Here is a 16,588-nt window from a genome sequence, read left to right on the forward strand (position 1 = left end):
ATCTTCATGGCCATTTTTGTGTAACCTCCTTGGAGCTTCAAGAACACCTTTCTTGCTCTCTTCTCTCTCCTCTAATCTTGTAGAATGGAGCTCCCTCTATTGTGTGGCTCTTATCCCTCTTATCTACCACCCAAAATGCCACCAACCAACATCTCCAACCACTTCATTAAAGAGGAAAACAAAATGAAGAAAGCAAGGTGCAAGTGGGCTGAAATGAGCCATTTCCGAAGGGCATTCTGCCCAAAATTCGAGCACTCTAAGCAAGGCCTCGAGCACTCGAATTTAGTGTAAAAAGCTCCATGCTTCACTTGCTCCGCCCAGACCTACTTTGGTTAAACAGCCATAACTTTGCGGTCCGAACTCTGAATGATGAACCGTTTGAAGATTTAGAAAGCTAATTCAGAGCTCTAAATATTTCATGTTTTGGTGGAGATCCAATTCTGAAGGATGCTTGGTCGAAAATGAAGATCAAGGCAGAATTTCATTGCTGCCAGGCAGTTCTACGCACCTCTGGTAACAAGGCCATAACTCTCTGCTCCAAGCTCCGAATGACAAACCGTTTGAAGATTTAGAAAGATAATTCAGAGCTCTAAATCTTTTATGTTATGAGGGAAGTCCAGTTCTTGAGTTTGGAAGGTCAAAATGGCGAGCAAAGTCCAGGTTCTACTGCTGCCAGAATTCAGCATTGGCACCTTTTGTTGCTCAAGATTCCACAAGGCCTTATTCTTGTTCCATTTTGGCCAATGAACCTGAAAATGCATAAAAACATAGAAATGAAGATAATCTACATAAATTAACATACAACGGACTTTACTAATGCAATTTAGGGCGCTTGAATATACAATATTCGGCGCTTATCACACCCCCAAACTTACATTTTGCTAGTCCCTTAGCAAAACTACAATGAAAAACTTAATGAAAAGACAACCATGGGCTTGCTACTACAAAAATATCATCCATGGTAAAATAAGATATATACATTGCTCAAAAATAACTTGAAATAGAAAAAGAGTTGGAGATGGGGTCATTGGGAAGACTACCTTGCATATATGAAACATTGATACAAAAATTGGCTAAATACATTTCCACATACATGCATCAACATCAAAGTCTATATAAATAACTCAATTATCATCTCTTGAATGGAAATCAACTCTAGCTTCAGTGAAAGTGAATTGGATTCTCAACATGCGGCTTTTACTTTCTTTTCCAATTCCAAAGCACAAGTTTTCAAATCATTGAATTCCCCTTTAAATGAGGTCCCTAAGGCATGATTTTATTTACAAGACAACTTTTGTTGCTTATTGACAATTTATTGTAACTCATAAGCGAAACATAGAATGGTTGTGCAATGCTGAAGTCCCTTAAGCTTTCTAACCAACCTATGTAGCAAGCGTTAGGCCAACAACTCCCAAACCAGATGGCTTTAGGGTGTTAAGTGTAGAGACACTCCATAGGGCTTAATAGCTCAAGTTGGAAAGGCTACGAACTCCAACGAACCATGTTTATTACCAGTTTATTTTTTGAATGACCGTGCAATGTTTAAGTCCCTTAAGCTTTCTAACCAACCCTTGTAGCAAGCGTTAGGCCAACAACTCCCAAACCAGATGGCTTTAGGGTGTTAAGTGTAGAGACACTCCTAGGGCTTAATAGCTCAAGTTGGAAAGGCTACGAACGTCAACTGGTCATTATTTTCTTTCCTTTTCAGTTTTTTTTTTTTTAGACAACTTAAATCATGCCAAAGATATTCATCTATCAGGTTCATCAAATCAAATTAACTAGGCCAAGGTCAAGGTCGATCAAGTTGCATGCCTCACAGTTAAGTTTCCAATGCGCATCTGTGCATTGTGAAGCTTAAAAGAGTGTCAAATCCAGCGAGAATTTAATTGAAACATTTATACAGACTAATTTGAATCTACATGATCATTTCAACTCAAATTTTTCTTTATTTTCAAAAATGTCAATTGCTTCTATACACAAGGTATTAAACATATGCTTCGTCTCCGACAAGTTCCAAGTTACACTATCATTGCTTAGCAAAAATTATAAAACCAAAAATGTCAAAATGTGAAACCAAAAATGTCCTATTGCACCCCCAAACTTGAATGTCACATTGTCCTCAATGTGTGAAGACAAGTGAAACAAAATAAGAGTAAAGGGGGGAAAAGAACAATAATACCAAGTGGAGTGACGACGACGTAGATGTTCAGCCATGTGAGTGTGCAAATGCGTCCCCCAAACTTGGACATGAAGACCTATCAAAACACAACTAATGTACACAGGTAAAAATCAAAACATAAATAATAAGAAAAACAGGACTTATTTATTTATTTATATATATATATATATATATATTTTTTTTTTATAATATTATTATTATATATATATAGTATTATGTTTTTTTTTTTTTTTTTAGAATGAATGGCATGCATGAGTTTGTGGTGAGTGAGAAGGTGAGGTTGGTGAGGGTGGATGCCGAGGGTGAAGGGGATAGAAGCCGAGGTTGGTTGGTTTGGGTAGGGTGGTTGCATGGTTGGCAAGGTTGGCGTGCATGATGGGAGGTTGATGTGCCGAGAGGGTGGCATGGGAGAGTGAGGTTGGGTTGTATGAAGTGGGTTGTTTGGTTGGAGATGAGAGAGGAGTTGAGGTAGGTGGTGAAGCTTGAGGAGGTTGGTTGGTTGGTTGTGAGAGGGAAGAATGGTGAGGTGAGGAGGATAGAAGATGGTAGAGTTGCCGAGAGGAGAGGTTTACATGGGTTGGGAGATATGTGTGATGGTAGGTGGTGTTTCGAGCACTCGGCAGGGGAGTAAGAGAGCTCGAATGGAGGGCAGTGAGCTCGGGATGTTTGGTGTGAGAAAGGTCGAGAATGAAGGAGGTGTGGTGGTTATGCATGGAGGACGTGGGAACATGGTTGATGGAGGTTGGGTTGCATGGTGGTTGGAGTTGGTTGTGAGGTGCATGCAAGTTGCATGAAAGTGCCGAGAGAGAGAGATGGTTTTGGGTAGGCATGAGGTTGAGGGAATGGTGTTGGTTGGTTGATGAAGGGAAGTTGGCCGGAGCTGGGAATGGGGTGCATGGTTTGAAGAGATAGAAGTGAGATTGGGTTTGGTGGTAGCCGAGAGTTAAAGAGTGGATGAGGAAGAGAGATGCCGAGAGGGGTTGCTTGGGGTGTTGCAGCAGGTTGGTTGAGGTGAGGGAGTGAGGCTTTGGTGGGTTGGTTTTGTTTCGAGATAGAGAGATGAAGAATGAGGGATAGAGGAAGGTGGTTGCTGCTGGGGTTGTTTTTCGAGCACTCTAAGCATTGAAGTAGAGTGCTCGAAGATAGGACAGTAGGCTCGGGGTTGAGTGAGGAGAGAGTGGGGTGTAATTCGAGCACTCGACATGGGGTCTTCGAGTGCTCGAATTAGAAGCAGTAGCCGCGGAACTGAGGTAGGCAACTGCAAGCACTCGAAGCTTGGTCTTCGAGTGCTCGAAATTAGGACAGTGGTGCAAGCAAGATTGGAGGCAGCAGCGAGCACTCGACAGGGAAGGTAGATTGCTCGAAAACATAGCAGTAGCCTCAGGATATTTGGTTTCGAGCACTCAACTGGACATCTTCATTGTGGGTTGACAATGGGCACTATTGCATGCATGGGATGCATTTTCATGCATGGTGTGCTAGCATGGATGAATGATTTTTTTATTCTTATGCATTGCATGAATGCATGCTATGGAATCATTAAATTGGACTGCAATATTGAGATGGAAATTGTAAACCTCGCATGGCATTAGAAAGTGGCAACTTCATTCCCATGAAGGTATGCATTGTGAAAATGTGGCAACATTTTTCCATGAATGCAACCTTCCAATGCATGGAAAAAAATTTTGAAATTTTTTTTTTTTGTCATTCCATGTAATGCATGGGGAAACTTTTAAACTTTGCATGCGGCAACCTAAATTCAAGCTATGCATAGAAAAATTTGAAACTTGGCACATTATTCCAATCCAATGCATGGATGGATAATTTTGGGAAAAATTGTCAAATTGCTTAACATTTCTAATGCCTGGATGAAAAATTTTCAAACTTTGCATTTCATCTCCAATGCATGGAAAATTTTGGGGAACCATGATCCAACAATGCGTTGAAAATGAGAGGTTGTGCACATGAGTTGCATGCCAAAGATCTTATGAAATTGCTCGAAAGCGATGGAAATTTCCGGGAATGAAAATTAGAGCTGAGAAGGTCTAAGAGGCCGGTCTAAAATTGCGGAACACAACTGAAGACCATTTCAGAAAAATCAAATTTTTGGCTTTTCTAAACCATTTCCCAGAAAATTTCAAGGCACGAACAATTTGAGAAGGTAGGGAAGCTTGGAACATCGAAAGAATTTCTTCCCTTGCTTTGCTAAATTTAATGTCGATTGCTAGACGAACCAGGATCAGGATCCATTGGAGAGATGGATCCTTAACGCTCCGTATGCAACTTGCCTCCTTCATATGGTCTCAAACTTGGATCAATGAATGGTGAGGGATATTGATCCTTCCGAAGAGAAACAAGTTTGGCCTTAGAGGATTTGAGCATTGCTTTTAATCTCACTTCTTTTATTTTCAGATTTAAGCAAAGGTGTTGCTTGTTCGAGATTATGGAGGCTCGTTGAATGTCATTGTTTTGACTAACAATGGCAGGATCATGACCTTTCATATTTGCAATCTCCAAGTCATATACCTCATTGTACTCAAATGGTTTGTTCACAGGTTGAGTATTATGGACAATGATTCTAGATTGGGCTGGAATGATTGGAAGAATTTTCAGCAACTTGTCAACATTCTCCTTACCTTTGTCCGGTGGTTCACCCTCAAAATGTTGAGGTAACTCCGGTGAAGAAATGGAAGGAGATGGACAATCCCACGATAGAGATGGATTTGGTGCTTCCCATAAAGGAGAGGAAAATGGTGATGGAATATCAAGCAAGGAGTTGACTTCCCGAATGGATTTGTCCACACCAAAATCCTCAAAATCAAAAGGGACCAAGCAAGCATGTAGGGGATCCTCCGTTGAAGGAGGTGGGATTGGATTTTGAATGTGCTCATCAGCAATAGTGATTTTAAAACACTCATTGTCATCTGAAGGAAGTTGCACAGCATTGAAGATATTGAGCTTAACATTCATATTCCCAAAAGAGATATCCATCAATCCGGATCTACAGTTAATGGAAGCATTAGCTGTAGCTAGAAAAGGACGTCCGAGAATTATGGGAATGTGTTTTCTTGGATCATGGACTGGTTCCGTATCAAGAACCACGAAGTCTACCGGGAAGTAGAATTTGTCCACTTTTATGATCACATCTTCAATAATTCCCCGTGGTTGCTTAATAGATCGATCAGCAAATTGCAACACTATCGGAGTTGGCTTTAGATCTCCCAAACCAAGTTGTAGGTAAACCGAATATGGAATCAAATTCACACTAGCTCCTAAGTCAAGGAGGGCCCTCTCGATTTTGTTGTCACCAATGACACAAGAGATTGTGGGGGCACCCGGATCCTTATACTTCGGAGGAGTGCTGTGCTGAATGATCGCACTAACATTTTCGGTTAACCTCACTTTCTTTGGTAAATGACTTCTGGAAGTGCGCTTTTGAGTGCACAAATCCTTAAGGAATTTTGCATAGGGAGGAATTTGCTTGATAGCATCCAAGAGAGGAAGATTGATTTTTACTTGCCTAAAGACCTCCCACATGTCTTGAATTTTGCAATTCTTATTCCTAAAATGTGTCGACTCTTGAAGACGTTGAGGGAACGGAGCTTTTGGCTCATAAGTAGTTTCCACATTTGGGGTGACATGCGTGGGACTTCCGTGAATGGTATTTGGACAAGAAGAACTTGGATTTGGACTTGAAGAGCTTGAATTTGGATTTTTCAACGGAGGGTTTTTCTCACTTGTGTCTCCATCAACCTTGTTGTCAACCACTCTACCATTCCGAAGGGTGGTGATAGCTTGAACTTGTTCATGAGTCGGCCCACTCGGAGGAGGGGTTTCATCAATCACATGCATTCCTCTAGGATTTTCAAATGGTTGAGCGGGAAGCTTACCCTTGTCTTTTTGAAGAAGTTGGTTCACTTGGTTAGCTATTTGTCCCATTTGATTTTCGAGCCTAGCTATGGATTGAGTATGGGAGTGAACCATTTGGAGAGTAGGTTGCAAGGATGTCAAGAGATGCTTGTTGGAATCTATGATTTGCTTGTTTAATGATTCCATCATTTGCACATTTAATGATTCCATCATTTGCTTGTTTGTAGCCACTATCTCATCAATTGGATTCACAGGAGGTTGAGTGGAGACATTTGGATTGTATGGGGGTTGGTAGCTTGAAGAGGCTTGGAAAGGCCTACCTTGATATTGAGAAGAGGGCTGATTTTGAGGCCCTTGATTTTGAAGTTGGGAATTTTGTGGGGCTTGTTGCCTCCACGAAAAATTCGGATGGTCTCGCCAACCCGGATTGTAGGTGTTGGAATATGGATTGTTCTCGGGCCGTGAGAACATGGCATTAGCTTGCTCTTGGTTGGGATTGGGAAATTGCTCCGGTGTGGGGCAATCTTCCGAGAGATGAAATGGACTATTACATGAGGCACAAACCGAACTTGCCGAATTTTGAGACAATGAAGGAGGAAGATGTGGTGCCATCAATTGGTAGAATTTATGAGCTATGGCATCCACTTGATATGATTCCTCCCTTATAGATTTTGGTTGAGAAAGGTTGGTGTTCTTTGCATTGGTTGAGGCCGGAGCCCTACGAGAATTATGTTGAAGTGAATTTTCGCTTAAATTCTCAAGTAGGGTCCAAGCCTCATCCGCATTCTTAGATATGAACATCCCACCACAAGAAGAATCAACCATGAATCTATGGGTTTCGGTCAAGCCGGCATAGAAAGCTTGCACTAATTGCCATTTTGGGATCAAATGATGAGGACATTTTCGAAGAAGATCTTGTAGCCTTTCCCAAGTCTCATGGAGTTGTTCTCCATCAATTTGAGAAAAGCTTAGAATGGAACGCCTCATTTGGTTGGTTTTACTCACCGGATAATACTTCTTAAGGAATTCTTGTTGCAATTGAGCCCAAGAAGTAATGGAATTGGGAGCAAGGGAGTTCAACCAATATTTTGCCCTATCCTTTAGGGAGAATGGGAAAAGATGGAGATGAAGTGCATTGTCCGAAAAACCTCTCAACCGGATGGTCGAACAGATTTCAAGGAACTCATCAAGATGCTTATATGGATCTTCATTATCAAAGCCATGAAATGATGGAAGCATTTGGATGGTTCTTGATTTGATCTCATATTGAGCTGCATCTATGTTTGGCATTACTATGCAAGAAGGAGAAGCATAGGTGGTAGGAATGAAATGATCTCTAAGAGTCATTGGTTCTACATTTGGAATTTCAGCCCTTTCATTCCCCGGATTTCCTACGTTATCCCCCATTATATTGAATTCAGTTTCAAGGTCCTTTGTAAGAGTGGGTTCCCTAAGGTTCCGTCTAAGAGTTCTTTTAAGTGAATTTATATCAATAGGCGAGTCAAGTGTGGGAAGAGAGAGTGACCTACAGCCAAACATCAACAATTCACAACAACATCATCGCAACAAATCTTTATCATCAACTCCATATACGATGTTCCCTTTCTCCTCAATTATCAAGACAGAAAATAAATGGCCACGACAAGGACCGATGCTTGGAATTGAAAATACACAATTGAAAAAGACTCGACAAGGGCTTGCAATTTATCTACTTCTAAGCTTAACACATGCACGATATTCACAATTTGAAACTAGAAGTCACGAGACTTACCTGGGGTCCTCTAGACTTACAATTTGCTAGCATTCCCACGGCGAGCTTCGAGTTCCTAGAATCTCACTTACAACACAAAAATGGTTAAACCACACAAGAAATATTCACAAAACACAGTATTCACAATCAAACTAAATTTAACCCTAAACTTTGGTTGCTAAACCGTTTGCAGTCCCCGGCAACGGCGCCAAAAATTGATCGGTTGATCAACTAACATCAACCTTCGCAATAGCACGAATCATTGTAAAATAGGGCTATTGGTCGGGTAAGTCGAACCACTGGGACTGCGCTAGTCTTAAGGCAACCTAAGTATCTAGAGTTATTTAAGAATGATAAGGTGTAATAAGGAGTTGTTGATTGGTTTGTCACTAAGGTAGTAATTGAAGTGTGCATAAAACAAAAATGCTAGTAAATGTAAAGGAAGGAGATCTAGGTAGAGAGGGCTAGGGAAGTGAATCCACTACCTATCCATAAGCATGTTAATACATCATTTACTTGGGGAATAATATATACACATAACCATGAAATGCAACAATATAAAATTGCTACATTACCTTCAAGAATTTTTATGAAATCAATAGGCAAGAATAACTTATCAAAGTATTGCATGTTTTAGTTACCTAAACTAGGTTGCAACCTTAGACATACTCACTAAGCATAGAGTTATCAAGCCCTTAATCACATAGTAGAAGCACATGACATTAGGAATCAAGAATAATCTATCAAAAGAGAACCCTAAGCTATAGACTATCAAATTTCCCAAGCATCATGCCAATAAAAACATTTCCATAAACTCATCTTCATTGTCACTATGAAAATGGAAGCAAAATAATCATAAGAGGAAACAATCTTAAGACAAGATCTTAAACTCAAAATGATCATTAATAGACATTGAAGCTCTTCACATCAAATAAAGCTCTAGTTCATGGAAAGGTCATATATATACATTACATCCCCAAATGTAAATAAAAAACAAGACATGCTTACAAGAAGGAGTTTCATCACCTCCCTAGAAGGGAGTTAGTTACCCATTGCCAAGCTAGAAGAAGGAAGAAGCTCCATCTTCATGGCCATTTTTGTGCAACCTCCTTGGAGCTTCAAGAACACCTTTCTTGCTGTCTTCTCTCTCCTCTAATCTTGTAGAATGGAGCTCCCTCTATTGTGTGGCTCTTATCCCTCTTATCTACCACCCAAAATGCCACCAACCAACATCTCCAACCACTTCATTAAAGAGGAAAACAAAATGAAGAAACCAAGGTGCAAGCGGGCTGAAATGAGCCATTTCCGAAGGGCATTCTGCCCAAAATTCGAGCACTCTAAGCATGGCCTCGAGCACTCGAATTTAGTGTAAAAAGCTCCATGCTTCACTTGCTCCGCCCAGACCTACTTTGGTTAAACAGCCATAACTTTGCGTTCTAAACTCCGAATGATGAAAAGTTTGAAGATTTAGAAAGCTAATTCAGAGCTCTAAATATTTCATGTTTTGGTGGAGATCCAATTCTCAAGGATGGTTGGTCGAAAATGAAGATCAAGGCAGAATTTCATTGCTGCCAGGCAGTTCTGCGCACCTCTGGTAACAAGGCCATAACTCTCTGCTACAAGCTCCGAATGACAAACCATTTGAAGATTTAGAAAGCTAATTCAGAGCTCTAAATCTTTTATGTTATGAGGGAAGTCCAGTTCTTGAGTTTGGAAGGTCAAAATGGCGAGCAAAGTCCAGGTTCTACTGCTGCCAGAATTCAGCATTGGCACCTTTTGTTGCTCAAGATTCCACAAGGCCTTATTCTTGTTCCATTTTGGCCAATGAACCTGAAAATGCATAAAAACATAGAAATGAAGATAATCTACATAAATTAACATACAACGGACTTTACTAATGCAATTTAGGGCGCTTGAATATACAATATTCGGCGCTTATCATCGGCCTCCTAAGAATATGAAGAAGAAGAGGCAGATGAAGAAGAAGAGGATCGCTCAGACTGAGCACGAGCTGGCTCTTCAGGCTCCTCTACTCGTTACCAGACCAGGCGGTCATATGTCTGGTTGGCCGTGGTCTTAAACCGAGTCATGGTCTGTAAAAAAAAAGAGACACTTGCAATTGTAGTCGGTAACAAAAAATAGTATATGAGATACATAATTGAAAGTACGACAGATATAAACATGCTTGTCAAATTAAGATAACAACTCAGAATATAAACACATGAACCTATCTATGCAAGTGGTAATGTAGCCAAGTATTGACAATTAATTATCAAAAAGAGTAAAACATGCTAGACATGATAAGTACGGAATGCAACCAATGTGGAAAACACAGGCATTGGGCATAAATATAATAACATGGACACAAATGAGGGTATATGAGCATCAATATGCAAAAACAGTGAAGTTTAAACGATCAGAGAAAAATGCGATCGATCCAAGTTGGATCGATCATAACATAAATTGGATCGATCATGCTCTGATCGATTAGAGCACTAGTGTGATCGATCGAACCTGCTGAGAAACGAAAAGTCACCTGTTCGTGATGTGGAAGACACAGGGCGAGTCCAAATGGTCACTTTAAGGCTCGTGACCCCTATACACCTCAACAATGCAAATTTGGTCACTTAAAATGGCACGCGACCCCTGATCCAAATTCGGAAACAAAATCTATATATACACATATATATACATATATACACATGCTTGCAATTCCAAATAAGGCAATGAAATCAATCATTGATGGTTCTAATCAGCATTGCAATTAAAATCACCATAAACAAAACAAAATGAAAGAGAATGAAAAGCTTACCAAAAATGGAGGAGAGAAGTGGACCGAGAGAGAAAGAAGAAGATCGAGAGCGGGGAAGGAAACTTGGGACTCGCCGGAGTCTCGCCAGAGATGGGGAAGATGAAGGAGAGACGCTCGGAGAGAAAAATGGCTTTGGATCGATGTAAGCGTCGATCCAAATGACCTTTGGGTCATTTTTTAAAAACTGTTCCTGACATGTTCGATCGATCACGTGGGTCAATGGATCGATCAAACCAAGATCGATCATGAAGGTGCTCAGATCGATCGAACCTGCAAAATGACAAAATATTTTTGGAAAATTTTTGAATTTTGAAAATTTAAAAACTCTTTTTAAATTTTTAAATTTTTTTTAAAAGTTGAAATTTGAAATTCAAAAAGAAGTCAAAGTCAAACGAAAGAACACAGATGGATTGGACAATGATCGAAACTCGATTGATCCAACAGGTGAAAACTTGCAAAAAACTTCGAACTATACACAGAGAGATGATTTTTTCAGAGATCCAAAAATTTTCTAAGTATAGAACTAAGATCGATCCAAGGAAAAACTGGTTTGATCAAGGGATTCTTGGATCAATCGGGAAGAATGTTCGCACGATACACAGAGCGATGAAATATGCAGAGAATCTTCGCACGATTGAACAGAGAGATGATTGTATGCAGAGATGATGTTCGATCGATCGAACTTCTTTTGTGATCAATCGAACAGGAACTAAATGCCTAATTTGAAAATGAAAGCACATGTATTCCCTATCAAAGTCTCAAACAATGTGTATGATCCTAGAGTATATCTAGAAGACGCAAGAAAATAAGGTAAAATAGAAATGGGGGAGGAACAGGGTTATAAACCCTATGAATCACTAGTGTTTAACGTCTCTAGCAAGAGGTTGGGCTTTTTTAGCCGTGATCAAAAATCTTGTTATGCATCCCCTCCTTGAACCCCACTTAACAAACTATTCCCTAAGGAAATTGTTGGGTTTGATTCAAGTGAGATTGATGGTCCTTTGTCAAACAAATCCTTAGGTCTCCATGCCCTTTTAATACTTGGTTTAAACAGAACATCTTTTAAAATTCTTTTAGAAGATAACTCCTTTGAAGTTTTAACATCAAACAGAGACTTATTTTTGGTAGATTCATTTCAATACATTTTTCGACAACACATACTTCTTCATGCTTGTCTAAAGAATTAAGGGTTGGATTGAAAATGTTCAACTTCACCTTCATATGCCTAAATGAAATTTTTATTGTCCTCGTCCTACAATTAATGTTGGTATTAGCGGTTGCTAAGAATGGATGACCAAGGATAACGGGAATTTGGCTCTTGGGATTTGCGATCGGTTCTGTGTCAATGACTACAAAATTGACCAGAAGAACTTATCAATTTTGATCAACACATCCTCGGTAATACCCCAGGGCTTTTTTATGGATCGGTCGGCTAGTTGTAACACTACTGATGCCGGTTTTAAATCTCCTAAGCTCAATTGAACATACACCGAATATGGGAGAAGGGTGACACTTGCTCCTAAATCAAGAAGAGCCCGGTTAATGACATGATCACCAATGATGCAAGAAGTAGTAGGTGAACCGGGGTCTTTGAATTTTTGGAGAGTGTTATGTTGCAAAATAGAGCTTACTTGCTTGGTCAAAACAACTCTTTTTGGTGCTTGGCTTGTGTTCTTCCTCTTAAGGGTGCAAGATCTCTCAAGAACTTGGTATAAGCCGGAATTTGTCTAATTGCATCCAAGAGAGGAAGATTGATCTTCACTTGCCTAAACACATCAATTATCTCATTGGCTTTGCTTTGTTATTTTTTTAAGAGAATTGAATCCTTTTAAGGCATCTGAAAATGGAGCCTTGGGCTCAAATTTTTTTTCAAAATCCTTTTCCAAAACATTTTAACATAAGGATTTTTTAAATCATTCTCAACAAAGGGTTCTTTCACATGCAATGAAGAAGGAATACGATGTGAGACGGGACGGGTGTCAACTTTTGGTTACACCGGTTCACTCTCTTCATTTTGAACACCAACTTAATTGTCCATAATTCTTCCACTTCTCAAGGTTGTCACCGCATTCACATGTTCAATTGTGTGACCTTTTGAGGAGGAATTGGTCTCCACAACAAATTATTGCTTGGGTGGTGGATTAAAAGACATTTTCCCTTTTTCTCTAGCATTCAAGGTACTAGCTATTTGCCTGACTTGGGTTTCTAGCTTCGTAATGGATTGGGAATAAGAATGAAGCAATTGGGTATTTGCCTCCAAAGTACCCAAAGTCGTCAAGACTTTCTCCTCAAAAGCGGGATTCCTAGAATTCCCTTGAGAATATGAAGATTGATTTGGGAAGTGAATGCTTGAAAATTGGTTTCCATGTGGTGCTTGGTATGATGATTTATAACCTTGGGAACCTTGGCTTTGCATTGGGGGTGGAACATATTTGCCTTGAAAACCACTCTAGGGAGGTGAGCCTTCCTCTTAGCTTTTCCAAGAGAAGTTTGGATGGTTCCTTCACCCGACATTATAATGGGTGCCAAAGGGATTATTCCCTTGGTTGCCAAATACGGCATTCACTTGTTCATGGTGCTCACTTTGCACATGTCCATGGGGACAATTAGAAGTAGAATGTAAAACACTAGAACAAGTCATGCAAGCTTCATTGGAATTATGATGATTATGACTAGGAGAGGAAGACACTTGATTTGCTGAATTTTGGTTAATCAAAAATTGATCAAACCGTTGGGATAAAGATTTCACTTCGGCGACTATGTCATTGGAATTGTCAACTTAATATAAGCCAACATTCTTCCTTCCACTTATGTTTTTACCATTTTTTGAAGACAAAGATCAATGCATTGAATTCTCACCCATACTCTCATAAAGACGCCATACATCGTCCTCATGCCTATCAAGATATGAACCACCTATGGAAGCATCAACCATACCTTTAAAATTATCCGACAAACTTTTAAAGAAAAATTGAACCAATTGCCACTTAGGAATGTCGTGATGTGGACACTTCCTAAGCAAATCATTTAGGCACTCCCATGCCTCATGAAACAATTCCCCATCCCCTTGTGAGAATTCTCTAATTGAAGTTCTCATTGAATTGGTCTGGGATACCGGATAGTATTTTTTAAAGAACTTTTGTTGCATTTCTGCCCAAAAAGTTATCGAAAAAGGCCTTAGATTATTGAACCAATATTTTGCCTTATCTTTAAGGGTGAAAGGAAAGAGTTTTAGTCGCAAAACCTTTTCTGGCATGTCCGTGTATTTCACGGTGAAACACACTTAAAAAAACTCATCTAAATGCTTGTAAGGCTCTTCACTTGGAAGTCCATGATAATTGGGAAGCATTTGAATAGTTTGTGGTTTGATTTCATAATGGTGTGCCCTAAATGGAGGTAATTTAATGTATGTAGGTACATTGTACTCATTTGGCATATAATGATCTCTCAAAGCAAGAGGAGGATTTAAAACCAGTGGCGCTATACGAGCACCATAATTGCCTTGAACTATGGGAGGTTGAGGTGGAACAAAAATTGGCCGAGGCATTCCCAATGGAACATGGCCTTGTTGTTGTGGAATGAAGGGTCTTGACATACCTAATGGTACTTAAATGTTGTCATGATGCACATTAGGGTGGAGGATACCTTGTTGGTCGATATAAATAAGGTCCTCCACATAGTCCTCATTATGTTCCTCCATTAATGAAATGGAGTGATGAGAGTTACCCCTTCCCCTAAGATTACGAACAATGGATTCAAAATTCAAATTAAATGGGACAAGAGTTGGATTCAATGATCTATGACCATGCATGCACTCACAAAACAAACAACAAGCATGTAGCAAGCATTTCTCCTAAGTAACAAATCAATCAACACTCCTCCTTATATATTGATCCCATACTCTCATGCTTTAAATAATATGCAAGAAAAGTAAATTGTCTCCACGCGGGCCGACGATTTAACTAGAGAAAGAGTTAAAAAAGCTTACAAAGGGTCCTTAAGCAACTTCAAATTATTATTTTTTCTTTGTCTTGCTTTGCTTTGTAAATTTTTAGATTTTTAGCTTTTTATGCTTAGCTTAGCTTGCTTGCTTTGCTTTAGAATCTTCTTTGCTTCACTTCCCTTGCTCAATGCACCTAGCCAATAAAGAATAAACTCAAAAAGTAATCAAAATAAAATAAAATAAAGACATGATCAAAAGAGTACTAATTCCTAATTGATTTCCAAAATACATTGTTGCTAAAGATCCCCGGCAACGGTGCCAAATCTTGGTGTGTTCATTGCAGTGTGCACCAAATTGCAATAAAGTGTGTAGTGTGGCCAAGTTTGAATTTATAGAATACCACTACCACTACTAACTATTAATGTAGTTAGAGTGAGTAGGGATCGTCCCAAGGGAAATGCACGGTATTCTTGTTCAGAAATCAATGTTAGATTAGTAGGTCGAGTGATCAAAGATGGATGGTGGTTGAATTAAACTACAATTTAAACTAAATAAATGCAAGGTAAAACAATTAAAGTAAGTGAGGTGTATAGAATATAAGAGAGGAGTCTTGGGATTTAGAGTTCACTACTAAGTATTACCTTTATAGACATTCAATGTTTGATGGATTAGGGGGATTATATGTTGTAAATTAAAGTATGTGTCATTAATTGAATTAACAAGCATGGATGGCCAAGTAAGTATACATTGTCTCGCCAAACTAGTGAATAGCACAACATATCAAATCAAGCTATTATTCCTTCCCTTAGGTCCACAATTAATGCACATCATCAAATTAGAGAAATATACTACTTGCATTCATAAGCATGGAACATCAAACAATAAGCATGGATTGTCCTCCTATCTAAGAAAGTAAGATAATTACACTACAACTAAACTAATGACATGAAAATTAAACTAATTAAACTAAGAAGGAGGCACAATCTATCAAGAAATAAGTATGTACCATCAAACAAACCATAAGAGTAATATATTTAAGCACCATGCCTTGACCACTACTAGATTCATAGTATCAACACACATAGACATGCATCAATGTCACAAAATCTATAAATAAACTCATGAACATTCATCCTAGCATACATAGACATATGGGTAGAATTAAATGATCAATTAGAAGTATTAAGTAACACAAATCATTGTAGAAATAAGTTTCAAATATATATAAGATGTCAATGCAAGAATTACAACACAAATCCCCTTCAATTATAAAACATCAAAGTCTAGGAGGCATGCTTAGGGCTATATCTAGCCCTAAGAAAATGGTTTAGGCACTCATTGATGTTGTCATCCAACCCTCAAGGGCTATCTCCATGGTAGAAATGGTATTCTTCTCCTTGGTATAAACCCTAGATAAGTGGAAGAACTTTCCCCCAAATGGTGTGTATCTTTCTCCCTCTAATCTCTAGCCTCCTCCCAACCTCAATATTGTATATAGTTCCTTATGATTCTCTCTTTCTTCCAAAATGGCCAAAATCCTTATATAGTTAGCTCAAATGTCACACACAATGGTCAGACCTTGTGCACTAGGGCCTCCCAATAATTGCACCACGAACACACCTTTTAATTGACTGGAACTCTGTTTTTCTCGCACTTGAGGTAGTTCGATTGATCATAAGGGTGCTTCGATCGATCGAACTATGGCGGCGCCTTTTTGAATAATGACAAAGTTGAGATATTTTTGGGATATTTTTGGAAAAAGGACAAAAGTGGTAGATGAGGATAAGATAAAAAATGTTCAATCGATCGAAAGGAATGTTGGACTATCGAACCGGGAAATTTCTTGAAGATAAAGACAAAAGACTCGATCCATCACGGCATGGTTGGAACAATCACTATGTGATCGATTAGAGCTTGATTCGATTGATCGAAGAGGGCTTCTTTTCACCACTTTGCTTCTACTTTGCTCCTTTTTTCCACTAAGCTTGAGATTGCTTCTTTTATGCTCTAATTCAGCTGAATTGACTTATTTTG

At 39.2% G+C, this 16,588-nt stretch overlaps 1 pseudogene; it reads left to right on the forward strand.

The window, feature by feature from the left end:
• Positions 1-13,604: 13,604 nt before the first annotated feature.
• Positions 13,605-13,703, forward strand: LOC132272257 (small nucleolar RNA R71; annotated as a pseudogene).
• Positions 13,704-16,588: the final 2,885 nt, after the last annotated feature.

The sequence above is a fragment of the Cornus florida genome, unplaced genomic scaffold (assembly GCF_030987335.1).
Source record: "Cornus florida cultivar Cherokee Brave unplaced genomic scaffold, ASM3098733v1 CherokeeBrave_3.0.0_Hap2_Chr08, whole genome shotgun sequence".
Classification (NCBI taxonomy): Eukaryota; Viridiplantae; Streptophyta; class Magnoliopsida; order Cornales; family Cornaceae; genus Cornus; species Cornus florida.